Here is a 12,188-nt window from a genome sequence, read left to right on the forward strand (position 1 = left end):
CTTGGGTGGCTCAGTCAGTTAAGCATCCAACTCTTTGTTTCAGCTCAGGTCGAGATCTCATATTGTGAGGTCTAGCGCCAGGTTGGGCTCCATGCTTAGCAGGGAGTCTGCTTGAGGATTCTTTCTCTCTTTCTCCCCCGTCCCTCCCCCTGCACACCTGCTTGCTCTCTCTTGCTCTCTCTCATAAATAAATAAATAAATCTTTAAAAAAAAATAGGATTGGGGGACGCCTGGCTGGCCCAGCCATTGAGCATCTGCCTTCAGCTCAGGGTATGATCCCAGAGTCTCGGGATCAAGTCCCACTTCGGGCTCCTGGCAGGGAGCCTGCTTCCTCCCCCTGCTTATGTCTCTATCTCTCTCTCTGTGTCTCTCATAAATAAATAAATAAAATCTTAAAAATAATAGGATTAGAGTTGTTAACCATAACCCTGTTTGCAAAGTTTTCTTGTACATCATTGTCAAGGATATAAAGAATGTGGGGGAAAAAAATAAAAAAATAAAAAAATAAAGAATGTGGGGTTATTTGACAAAATAATACATGTAAAACACCTACACAATAAATGTGTATGATACTATCATTCCAAATGAGATTGAAGTCACAGATTCAAGAGTTACACGGGCCACTAGACTTAACAGTGCTCCAAGGACTTGGCCTCTGTGCTCCATCCGGAGGTTGATCATACAGTAGAGGGAACAGGGAATAGGACTTAAGGATACAGGGTTTGCCTGGGGCTTTGCCACTAACTTAAGTCTGTGGCTTTGAGCAATTTACCTCTTTGTTTTAGTTTCCCATATGTTAAATAATGGACGGTGGGGGGGGGGGGGGAAGAAAAGAGAAAGAAAAGAAAAGAAAAGGAAAGGAAAAAAGAAAAGAAAAACTTTTCTCTGACCTCCCAAATGTTATGAGGATCAAGTGAAACCAAGTATCTAAGTTGACTTTGCAAAGTTGCTATGAGAGCTTATTCACCACAAGGGAAATAGCTCCCTGATGGAAAAGGAACCCTGGAGAATGAGGGCTAACATTTTGCAGAAGGCTTGCTCTGTGCCCAGCACTGTTCTAAGTGCTTTTCCAGGAATTAACTTGCTTAATGCCTACAACAATCTTTTGAAAGCTCTTATTTTATTTCTGTTTTTCAAGTGAAGAACTGAGAAGGAGATTAAGTAATTTCTTAATGTCACACAACTAGTAAGAGACACAGACCCAAGTGCCCTAACCCCAAAGCTGGCACTTATAACCTCCAGCAATGTTCAGTGTATCCCCATTTTACAGATGGGAAACTCATGAAACTACACACACGTGAGGCAGAAGGCAACAGCTAACATGTACCAGGAGCCCACCATGTGCTGAGCCGTTTCTCCTGCTTTCCACATGCTGTCCTACTGCCCATGGCAATCCCATGAGATAGGAACCATACCCATGTCACTGTTGGGAAAACCCAAAGCACATAATTCACCTACCTAAAGTCACCAGCGGAATAAGTCATAAAGCTAGGATTGAGCCCTGTTCTTTCTGACACTAAAACCCCTGCTCTTTCCACCTACCATGCCTGGGTAGAATTTACCTTGATGTCAAGAATAATTCACACACACACACACACACAGCCTAATGATATGGAACACATTTTCCAATGGGTTCAAAGTCTCATTCGGATATAAGGAGGGCAGCGCATTTAGTCTGTCCGGCCAGAGATGCTGATACGCTGGCAAGTACTTCTTTCAGCCACTGAGCAGGAACAGGCCTGTGACATGATGAGTTACACATCACAGAAAGACAAAACCCGTAATGACGATGCTGGCAGCGTCAGCCCTGGTGGAACTAGGAGCAGGTGGTGCTGAAATTAAAAAGTAACTGGAAAGCAGGGGAAATTGTGGCATACTTCATTTGGACTGATAGGCAATTTTTGGTCGGCTCCCATGGAAATCACTTGGGGATAACTTGGAAGTTATTAAATGCACCAGGCTTGTGGAAAGACCCATTCATTACTGAGTCCCTGCACCCAAGTTCCCGCTTAGCAAAATGTCCACATCCCCAGATCTGATTTAAGCCTAACACAAGAGGCCACAGTAAATCCTGTCACTTAGCAAAAGGCAAGAGAAGACAGCATCTTCTCAGAGATATAATGGGGCTGCAGATACTGCATGCAGGTGCCCGGAAATAGCTAAACATAGAGAATAGACCGAAGTGACCACATTACTTGTATTTTCCTGAAATGAAGGTTCCTTGTAGTGAAATCCCAAACCTTAGGCCCCACAGTGGGAGCCACAGGCCATGACGCCACCCGCTCTGCACTCCCTGTCACTTCTGGGCCTCTCCTTTGGTCTCCTTGTCCCCTGACACTTAGGCCGGGGCCACCAAAAGGCTGTAAACCCAGCTGCCTTGCCCATCACTGGCCACTGCAAGCCCACAGGTCCACTTGCACAGGCCGTAAATGTAGGAGCCACCTTGGCTCCTCTCTTTCTTCACCACCCACTCCCAGGACAGCAGGAAATTCTATTACCTCTGCCTCCTAAAGATGCCCAGGATGCAGCCATTTCCATTACTGTCACCCTCATCCAAGCTGCCAGCATCTCTCATCTGAATTAGGCAACAACCTCCCAACTTGTCTCTCTGGTTTCATTCCTGCCACTCTTCAGTTTTTTTCTCAACGCTGCAGTTGGCATGATCCTATTAAGATGTTAATCGGATTATGTCACATCTTTGCTTAAACTCTCCCCCAATGGCTGTCCCTCAATAAATAATCCAGGTCCACTCCTTACAGTGGCCCTTGATGCTGTCATGATGTGGCCCTGTCACCTACCTTACCACGTACCTTAGTTCTTCTTCCCCACCACCACCGTTCTCTGGACCTGCCCCTTTGGTTTCTTGCTATTCCTCAGATGGCCCAGAAGGCCCCAGAAGGAGGGGGCCACAGAAGCTAAGCCTACCAGGGCTATGAGTGGCCAGGGCATCCACCTTCAGGTAGTCTATCCTAGTGAGTGGGACACAATTTGCCTACAGTGAATGGAGGGCAATAGTGTGGTGCATCTGGAAGTAGCAGGGATGTTGAGCAAACTATGGGGACACTGAGAGGGGACAATGACCATCCAGTCTCCTACGGGTTCTGTAATGAGAAAGATGAGCTAATCTCCATCAGCTTGTGCCGAAGGCCCATTCCACCCTTTCATCTACCTTCCTACTCTGGCCACATCCCCTCCTGTGTCCTCCTAACTCCTAGGCCCCCTCCTGTGACCCCTAACTCCACCCATCCCAGCCTGCTAAGAGCTCCCCAAACCAGTCATGCTCTTCCATATTTGAGAACTTCGACATTTGCTATTTTGAAAAACACTGATCCCTCTCCTTCTTCACCCCTCCCCCAATATTTAAAGAATCAGCTTGTGTCAAAGCCAGAGTTCCATCCATCTCCCCATGCCTCCCTCACCCCCGTCCACACACATGCAACACACACATACACACACCCCATGTGATTTAAGATACTCTTCCTCTCTGCTCCTACGATGCTGCGTGCTCACAACGATCACACAGCTTCATCCCCCATACTGTGATGCCTGACTTGCTTATCCCTGCCAGACTGTGAGCTCTTTATTGGCAGGGACTGTATCTTGCGCATTTCTGCGTCCCTCGCATCTAAAACAGTGCCCGGCACACAGTAGGTGCTCTCTCAGCTCCATACACAGGCACCGAGTGAATGAAGGAGGGAAAGCAGGTGTCCCATCAACCCAGGGCAGCTTTGACAGCAGGTACGGAGCAAGCCCCATTCACAGACCTGGAGGTCTGAGCCAAACCTCCAGCATTCTCGAGGTGAGAAAGCCAAGTAGGGGCTGGTCTTCCAAGAAGTGGACCATGCACAGGTCATCGAAGTGGACACTTAGGTACAAGGAAGGAGTCAGAGGGCAGCCCCGGTGGCGCAGTGGTTTAGTGCCACCTGCAGCCCGGGGTGTGATCCTGGAGACCCGGGATTGAGTCCCTCATTGGGCTCCCTGTGTGGAGCCTGCTTCTGCCTCTGCCTGTTTCTCTGCCCCTCTCTCTCTCTCTCTCTCTCTCTCTCTCTCTCGCTCTCTGAATAAATAAATCTTAAAAAAAAAAAAAAAGGAAGGAGTCAGAAACTCAGCACAACTAGAGAAGAGATGGGATTGGTCTCAAAAACAGGACAGAAGACCCCCGGCTAGGAATGATCTCTGACAGCCAATGGAGCTAGAAGAGGTGGTAGTAGATGGAAATAAAGCCTAATTGCCCCTGTTGCTGAGAACAAAGGTAGCAAGGGGTCTGGTCTCTCATCACATTATACAGTTTCCATGGAGGGTTTTTTGGGGGGTTTTGTTGTTGTTGTTTGTTTGCCAGCCTTCATCCACCAAACCTTAAATGCGCTTACTAGTGGCGGGATCAATGGGGCCATCCCTTGGCAGAAACTAAAATAGGTACTGTTCTATTCCCATATTTGCCTCTAACAGCTTTCTCCTTCTTTTTATCACTTCCTTTCCAAAAAGTGCAAGGAAAGAAATTCAGTCACCACATTCACATTTAGCAAACAAGCTCCTGAGTCAAATTGCTTGAGTTTAAATCCCAACTGTGCCACTTGCTACCAGTGTGATCTTTGGCAAGTTGTGTGCTCGCTCGGCTTTTTCCTTTGTAAAGAAGGGATGACAATAACAGTACCTACCTCACAGGGTTCTGTGAGGATGAAATGAGATGCGTAAAAAGCGTTTAGTACAAGGCCTGGTGTACAGTACTCGGTGAACGTTCACAGCTATTGTAATTGGTGTTGTGCTATTATTTATGGCATCATGGTTATGAACACAGACAGTAGAGCCAGACTGCCAGATTCGAATTCTGTCTCCATCTGTCACTAGTCCTGGGGCCTTGGACAAGTTCTTCACCTCAGGGACTCTCCTCAGTTTCCTTATCTGTGCGATGGAGATTCTAACAGACTGACCTCAGAGGGTTGTTAGGAAAATGAGTCAATAATTATAAAGCATGGAGAACAGGGTTCTATGGGTTATAATAAGTGCTATCTAAATATCTGTGGAATAAATACGTCATTATTTCTAAGGAACCAGGGGCTTAGGGTGTCCCACTTCCTGAGATACTTGCATTTTTTTCAAAGGGCCCAAGGGGACAGCAGTCCTTACCCAAGTGGCCTAAACCAATAGACATGGACAATATTGGAGGTAACATTAGAGCTTGCTGGTATCTCCCTATAAGCACCAGCCCTTTCTCTGTGCTATCCTTCCGGCTTCACAAAACCCAAACCAGCTCCAAGCCTGCGGGGAACATGGGACAATGAGTCCTGACAACACATAACAAAGTGGCAGGAGGGAGTGGGGCCCCCGCAGAAAACAGCTGACCCAGTGGACTGGCTCCTGCCACTGGATCTATTTCCCAGCGTCTTGGAAGTTGCTGACTTCAGCCTTTCCCGAGTAAAGCACCGTCCGTGGTCAGAGACAGCACTGGAACGAGCATGCAACACAGCTGTAAATCTGCAAGCCGTATTATTTAAGAGACCTGACTTTCTTGTGTTGCGATATTAAAGCAAATCTGCCTCCTGCTCATAAATCAGCAGGGTTATTTCTGTCCTCAGCCACTCTGCTCAGCCGTCTCGGGATGCACACAGCATACATTTTACTCACTTGGGAGGTGCAGGTTGACAAAGGAAAGGAAGATATGTATCCACCCCCTCCCCAAACCCTCTACTCACAACCCTGCCTACACGCCTCTTTCTTATCTTCCGAGCCTAGATCCCCAGCCCCCTCTTGGGAGCCACAAACACTACAACATAAGCCCCTGATGTTGAGTTACCGGGGCGGTTCTCTGGGTAGACAGGGTGGGTGCTGGGAGTCCCAGTGTACAGATCATGAAACTGAGTCTCCAAGATATGAAGTGAATTTCCCGAGATCACATCGAGGGGACACAGGGCAACCTGGGCTAGCTCACGTCTCCTCACTCCTGCTCCAGTGCTCTTTTGTAGCGTTAAATCTCTCTTACCATGAATTTCTTCATATACATAAAGCAAAGAAGTTCAGGCACTCTCCTGGAGAAAAAAGAAAAGAAAAAGTAGTCTCAGCTCAAAAGTTTGAAATGAACAGTGATTGAGACTCCGCACGTGCCAGGTGTTTTCTACTACATCAGCAAGTTGTGCGGCTACACCAAACCTTTCTGTGCTTTCCCATTACCCAGAATGAAACCCAGGTTCTTAGCATAATGTACAATGATCTTGGCACCGTCTATGGCTTTGCTCCATGTCCTCCCAAAGCAAATTACAGCCCTCATTTCATCTTTCTTTCCTCCAGGACGGCAGCCTGGACCCACCCCACCTCCTGCTGGGTTAAGGCTCTGTCTCAGCGTTCAGTAGCACCTCATACTGACTTCCACAGGACTTGCCTGCGCTTGCTTACCTGTCTCCTCTTCAGACCTTGAACCCCTTAAAAGCAGGGGTACACATAGCTTTGGGTAAAACAAGTAGGTGCTCAATAAATGTTCCTAGACTGAAACCTCACCACTAACCTATAAAGTGAGCACTGTTATCCTCATTTTACAAATGAAGAAATGGAGGCGCTCAGTGGGTTGAGCACCTGACTTTGGATTTTGGCTCAAGTCATGATCTCAGGGTCATGAGACGGAGGCCTGTGTCAGGCTCTGCTCTAGGCATAGGGTCTGCTTGAGATTCTCTCTGTCTCCCTCTGCTCCTCCCCCCACTTACACATGTTCTCTCTCTCTCTCTCTCTCTCTCTGCTCTCTCTCTCTCTCTCATAAATAAAATAATAAATCTTTTTTAAAATGAGGAAATTGGAGGTGCATATGCAGTGAGTAAAGGTGGCCATTGATCCGTCAGGAGGGTCCCCGGCTCAGACTAGAACCCAGCTTCCAATTTCTGGGCAGCAACCCACACCCACACCTTCTCCCCACCCCACCCCCCAAGGCCTTACACAGCCTTGGATGTTTCATCTGACTCCTGCTTTTCCAACCTGAGCAATACACTGAATTCACCCTGCCACTAAGTGACACCCAAGGCAGAAAGGAGAAGAGAGATAGAGTGTGTCCCTGGCTTCCCCCACCCTCCACTCAGCATGCCTCCACCATCTCTCTAGAAAGGATGCTTGTGGGTCACCCTGGCAGCAACGTTGCTCTGCGTGCTTCCTCAGTCGGCTGACCAGGGCAATGGGTGAGCACCGGAGGGTAGGGTATTTTCATTGATTGACGAACATTGAATGTTTACTCTGCCAGGCATTTCCCAATAACTAGATCTATCAGAAGAGAGAATAGACTGGGCCATGCCTGGAGGGGGTCTTCTAGAAGCAGAGTGAGCACCTGGAAGGAAAGTTACAAGCAGAGACAGAAGCATTTGATGGGGGTGGTCTTAGGTGTCTGCTAAGGTCTCTAACTTTGGAGCTTACCACCCCCATAGCCCTGGGGACCCTCTTTTTGCTACCCTCCCTACCTCAACCCCTCCCCGACTCTTCTGAGCACTGGAAAAAGGCAGAGGCTTTGGAAATGTAACTAAATAATCGTGTGGAAGATTCTAAAATGTTCTTTAAGTATGGCTGTAAGTGATTTTGTTTCCAATACTTGCTGGCAGAAAAAATATTACCTCTGCATCTCAATGCAGGGGAAATAAGCAGGCTGCATTTGGCCAAATTCATTTATTTAAGTTATTTCCTAAAAAGAGTGTAATTTGGAAATCACTAGTATTATTTTCTCCCCGTACAGGTTAATGCCTTCTACATGGCCTCTGGAAGGGACACTTTTCGCAAAGAGAGTTATTAGTTTTTTATTTAGAATGTACTGTATGGGTGATTTGTGGGTGTAACAAACCTGAATAATTTAAAGTAGTCTTTATTTGCTGAGAACTGCAGTTTAAAAAAAAAAAAAGTAGATTTTAAATCTTTAAACTTTCAGAGATTAAGAGAGATTGGCCAGGGATTTATTTGTAGCAGGAACTTCTTTCTCTTATGCTTGCGTCTTTCCCAGCATCCATTCTTCTTTCCTGCCTCCATCTAGAATCATGTAATGTCAGCGCTAGAAGAGCCTGTAGACAGCCATCCTTTAGGGCAGTAGTTTTTCAACTTCTTTTATGGGCAAATCCTTTATGCAAAGAAAATCTTCCCATCACTTGCAATAAACAGAAAAAACCAGAGCTTCTCTTCTTGGAGCTTCTTTCTGCCCTCAGGTCTCTCCCTCATGCAGAGCCTCACAGAACCGCTAAGGAACACACTTTGAAAACCAAGACCCCTCATTTCACTGTAAGAAAATTGAGACCAGAGGGTGAGGAATGCCTTAGCCATGGTGACTCGTCAAGTATGAGGTAGAACCAGGATGAGAACAGTGTCTCCTAACCCAACCTTCATATATCCCACTAGCTCTAGCTGCTTCTTGCACTTGGTTTTGCCATGTCAACATATACTATCAACCATCCTTCAAGTTCCCATCTCTTGCGGGGAGCGTAAGGAGACAGCCCCGCTCAGGAACACAGTACAGAATCACATTCGTTCGTGTTAGTGATGACAACCATGGCTGACCTGGGCCACAGGCTCCGGGCAGGAACATTCTCAGGACCTGCCTGCCCCTCGGTAGCCACCCTCAGTCTCTAGCATGGCTTGGTGAGTTTTTCATTTCTAAGCAGGGCACGTTTTTCTGCGGTCCCCTTTCCACGGAGCAAATGGTGACAGCAGCCCAGGATGCTGAATCAGCAAAAGAGAAGCCACTTTGCCTGCAAAGACCCCGCAGGGACCACACCCTTTGTCTCTCCTCACTGTGTCTGAAAGCCCAGGCCTTTTTCCTGGAAATTGGGGTACCCCGTGCCAGCCATCACCCACCAAAGGCCTTTTCTCACATCCCCTACTCCTGATTCTGCATGGAACCACGGGCAATTTTTGTTGGTTTTCTTTTTTTTTTATGCTTTTTATTTCTAAGGAGAGTGGCATCTTGTTACATCAAAGGCCTTGTTGAATTTAGGTCTGAATCTTAGGGTAAAGGCTTAAGAGACCTAAACCTCACTGCCTGAGGAAATGGGATGAGTTTGTTTTGTTTGCTAGGGGTGAGGGAGAGGACAGAAGAGGGACAGGGGAGGGAGGGATGGGAGTGTCTGCCCCTGGCAGAAGGCTGGGGTCCCATTTGTCAAACTGACTAAAGGGATTTCAAAAACCCAAAATCCCTCGCAGGAAATTTTTAAGTTATCTGTGCTGCTACGACCAACATCCCTCCCATTTCCCTACTTCCAGGAAGGCTTTCTCTATACCCAAAAGCCATGTCATGGGTGACTTTCCTGGCAGAAATCAGGAGAAATTGCTGAGTTCACATCTCAACTGGTATGGCAGGAAACCAGGCACATGAGCTGGGCTGCGAGAAAAATCCATAAAGGGAGGTAATTAAATGAAAGCTGGAGCTCAAAGCCAGAGTTGACCACAGAACAGGAGAGTCAAGCAAGGCTCCATCGTCCCGGGTAGGGGACTCACAAACCATGAAACGGGTGTTTGAGTCTGTCTGGTTTCCATTTTAGTGGGTGAGGAGACACCATCTGATGTCAGTTTATATATCTGCGAGCCATAGTATATCACCCCATGACACCACAGATCTGGCCAGCACCTTGTCTGTGGACATGGGGAGTTAGGACAAAGTGACAGTCATTCATTCAAGCTGGTCACATTTACTGACTCTGACTGCAAGCTAGACACATTCACAGGAATGGTCTTCCTCTCTGGGTAGTCTCTGTGCTTGCCTGGGTTCGAATACTACCAGAAATCCTACTTCAGCCCAACCCCGCAAGGGCTGACAGGGCCGCGTGTGACTAGTTGAAGTCATGAGATCTCGGGAGACCGACTGGTTTGCGCCAAAGCAAAAAGCCTAAAACTGGCTCCCAGAATATTCTGTCCCTTGGCTATTACTCTCAAGATAGGGAACAACGGCGGTTACGTACAGATGCAGGCCACTGCTGAGTGCGAGGTCTAAGTCAGATCCAATCCGAAGGATACAGGAGAAGTTGCACACCGAGCAATAATGGGAAACAGAGAAAGGACCTCAGTGTTCCTCCTCACTGTTCTCAAAGCTGAGACAGAAGACCCTTCCCTGGGGAGAAGACATCAGGGTAGAGGTGGAGAGGGGTTAGCGGGGGGCTGGTATAAGGGGGGGAGCCTCTTATTTTCAAGAAAGACCAAAGGAGGGGCATCCTGCGTGGCTCAGCGGTTTAGCACTGCCTTCAGCCCAGGGTGTGATCCTGGAGACCCGAGATCGAGTCCCACGTCGGGCTCCCTGCATGGAGCCTGCTTCTCCCTCTGCCTGTGTCTCTGCCTCTCTCTCTCTCTCTCTCTCTCTCTCTCTCTCTGTCTCTCATGAATAAATAAAGTGAATGAAAGAAAGAAAGAAAGAAAGAAAGAAAGAAAGAAAGAAAGAAAGACCAAAGAAATGAGCAGGTCTAACCAAGGCAGGTAGGGCCCCAGAGTGGGCTAGCTGGAAGCATCGTGACTTTTGACCCTCCACTGCCCGAGGTTCTTTTCCAATAGGCAACCCAGTTTCATTCCCCACGACCACGACTGGTCTCCAAGCTACCACATGTCTAGCAGGCATCCCTGAGTAGAGGCTGCCAGGTAGCCTTGAACCCAGAGGTTTGGACTCAAGCCTCGATTCTTGCCCTCTCTGATTCTACAACCACGAATAGATCATTCAGCCACCCAAGCCTCAGTGGGTGTATTATTTAGTAATGAGCTTTCAAGCGCTTTCTTTTTTAAGAAGTAGAAGCTTTCTTCAAGTGAAATCTTAGGCAGAAGCTCCAATATACAAAGAGATCAGAGCTGAGTTGGTTGGAAGAAAGTGAAGGTGACCACGGTGGCCCCTGAGTCACCCACAAACGCATTCACATAGAATGTCACCTGGCAGGTGCCCCCCCCCCATAACCTGGAGTGTGCAATGGAGCAGTGCTACCTGTCCAGCTCCACATAGCACAGCTCAAAACATCACCCACTGCACAACAGACTCACCCTCCACTTCCAGCAGACTATGGGAATACGCTTGCTCCAAAACAGGACACCCATAGGGCTAATCCCAACTCTCCTTTGCCCCAACTCAGCCTGGTTGCACCCCAGGAGACTGGAGTCTGGTCAACTTTGGATGAAAGAAGAGGAGGAAAAAAAATGCCTATCTAAGTGCTTGGTTGTAGGTACCTTGATTTCAAAATAAAACACACTGGGGCACCTGGGTGGCTCAGTTGGTTAAGTGTCCAACTCTTTTTTTTTCTTTTATTTTCCTTTTTTTTTCTTTTTTTTGAGAAAGAGAGAGCACACGTGAGCAGGGAAGGGGCAGAGGGAGAGGAGAGAATCCCAAGCAGACTCTGTGTTGAGCTCTGAGCCCGATGGGCAGAGGGTGGGGGGGGGGCACAGATCCCAGACCCATGAGATCACAACCTGAGTGGGCACCAAGAGTCTGACACTTAACAGGCTGAGCCACCCAGGCACCTCAAGCTTCTGACTCTTAGTATCAGCTCAGGTCATGAGGTCAGGGTGGCATCACCAGTGTGAGGCCCCTCACAGGGCATGGAGTCTGCCCAGGATTCTCTCTCCTGCTGCCTCTGCCCCTTCCCCGACCCTTGCACATACACGTGCTCTGTCTTGCTCTCTCTAAAAAAATAAATAAATAACTGCAAAGCACACTGAAGGAGGAGATTGCTGTTGTATATGGAATGAGGCCTCATTTCTCAGGCTCCTACCACCACTCACCAGCTGTGTAGCCTCTGACAATTCACCTGTGAAATGGGAGAGGCATAAATGCCTGCTGTCCTTGTTTGTTTTGAACAGAAGAGACGTTTGTGTTAAAATACATGTAAACCACGACACGTACATAGTTTTAGATATTATTAGATTTTTTTATTTTTTTTATTTTTTTTATTTTTTTTATTTTTTTTTTAATTTGACATCTTCCTAGACGTGCTTTGGATTTTAGTACAATCTTTTATGCCACTGAATCCCAAATGTGATTCAATTAATGTTTCAGGAGTTCTATAAACAATGAAATCACCATTTCAATTTTTTAATACATTCAAACATTTTTAAACTATTATTAAGTGCTTTGAAAGACAGCTACAGGGTGCCTGCAGAACATCCTGGCAGTAGGAGGGGCTGCCTTGGATTGAAGTTATAATTGAGAGCTAAAGGATACAGGGGTGCAAGGAAGGCCAAGGGAGCAGCATGATAGGTACCCTACAACA

This window comes from Canis aureus, chromosome 3 (assembly GCF_053574225.1).
Source record: "Canis aureus isolate CA01 chromosome 3, VMU_Caureus_v.1.0, whole genome shotgun sequence".
NCBI classification, from domain to species: domain Eukaryota; kingdom Metazoa; phylum Chordata; class Mammalia; order Carnivora; family Canidae; genus Canis; species Canis aureus.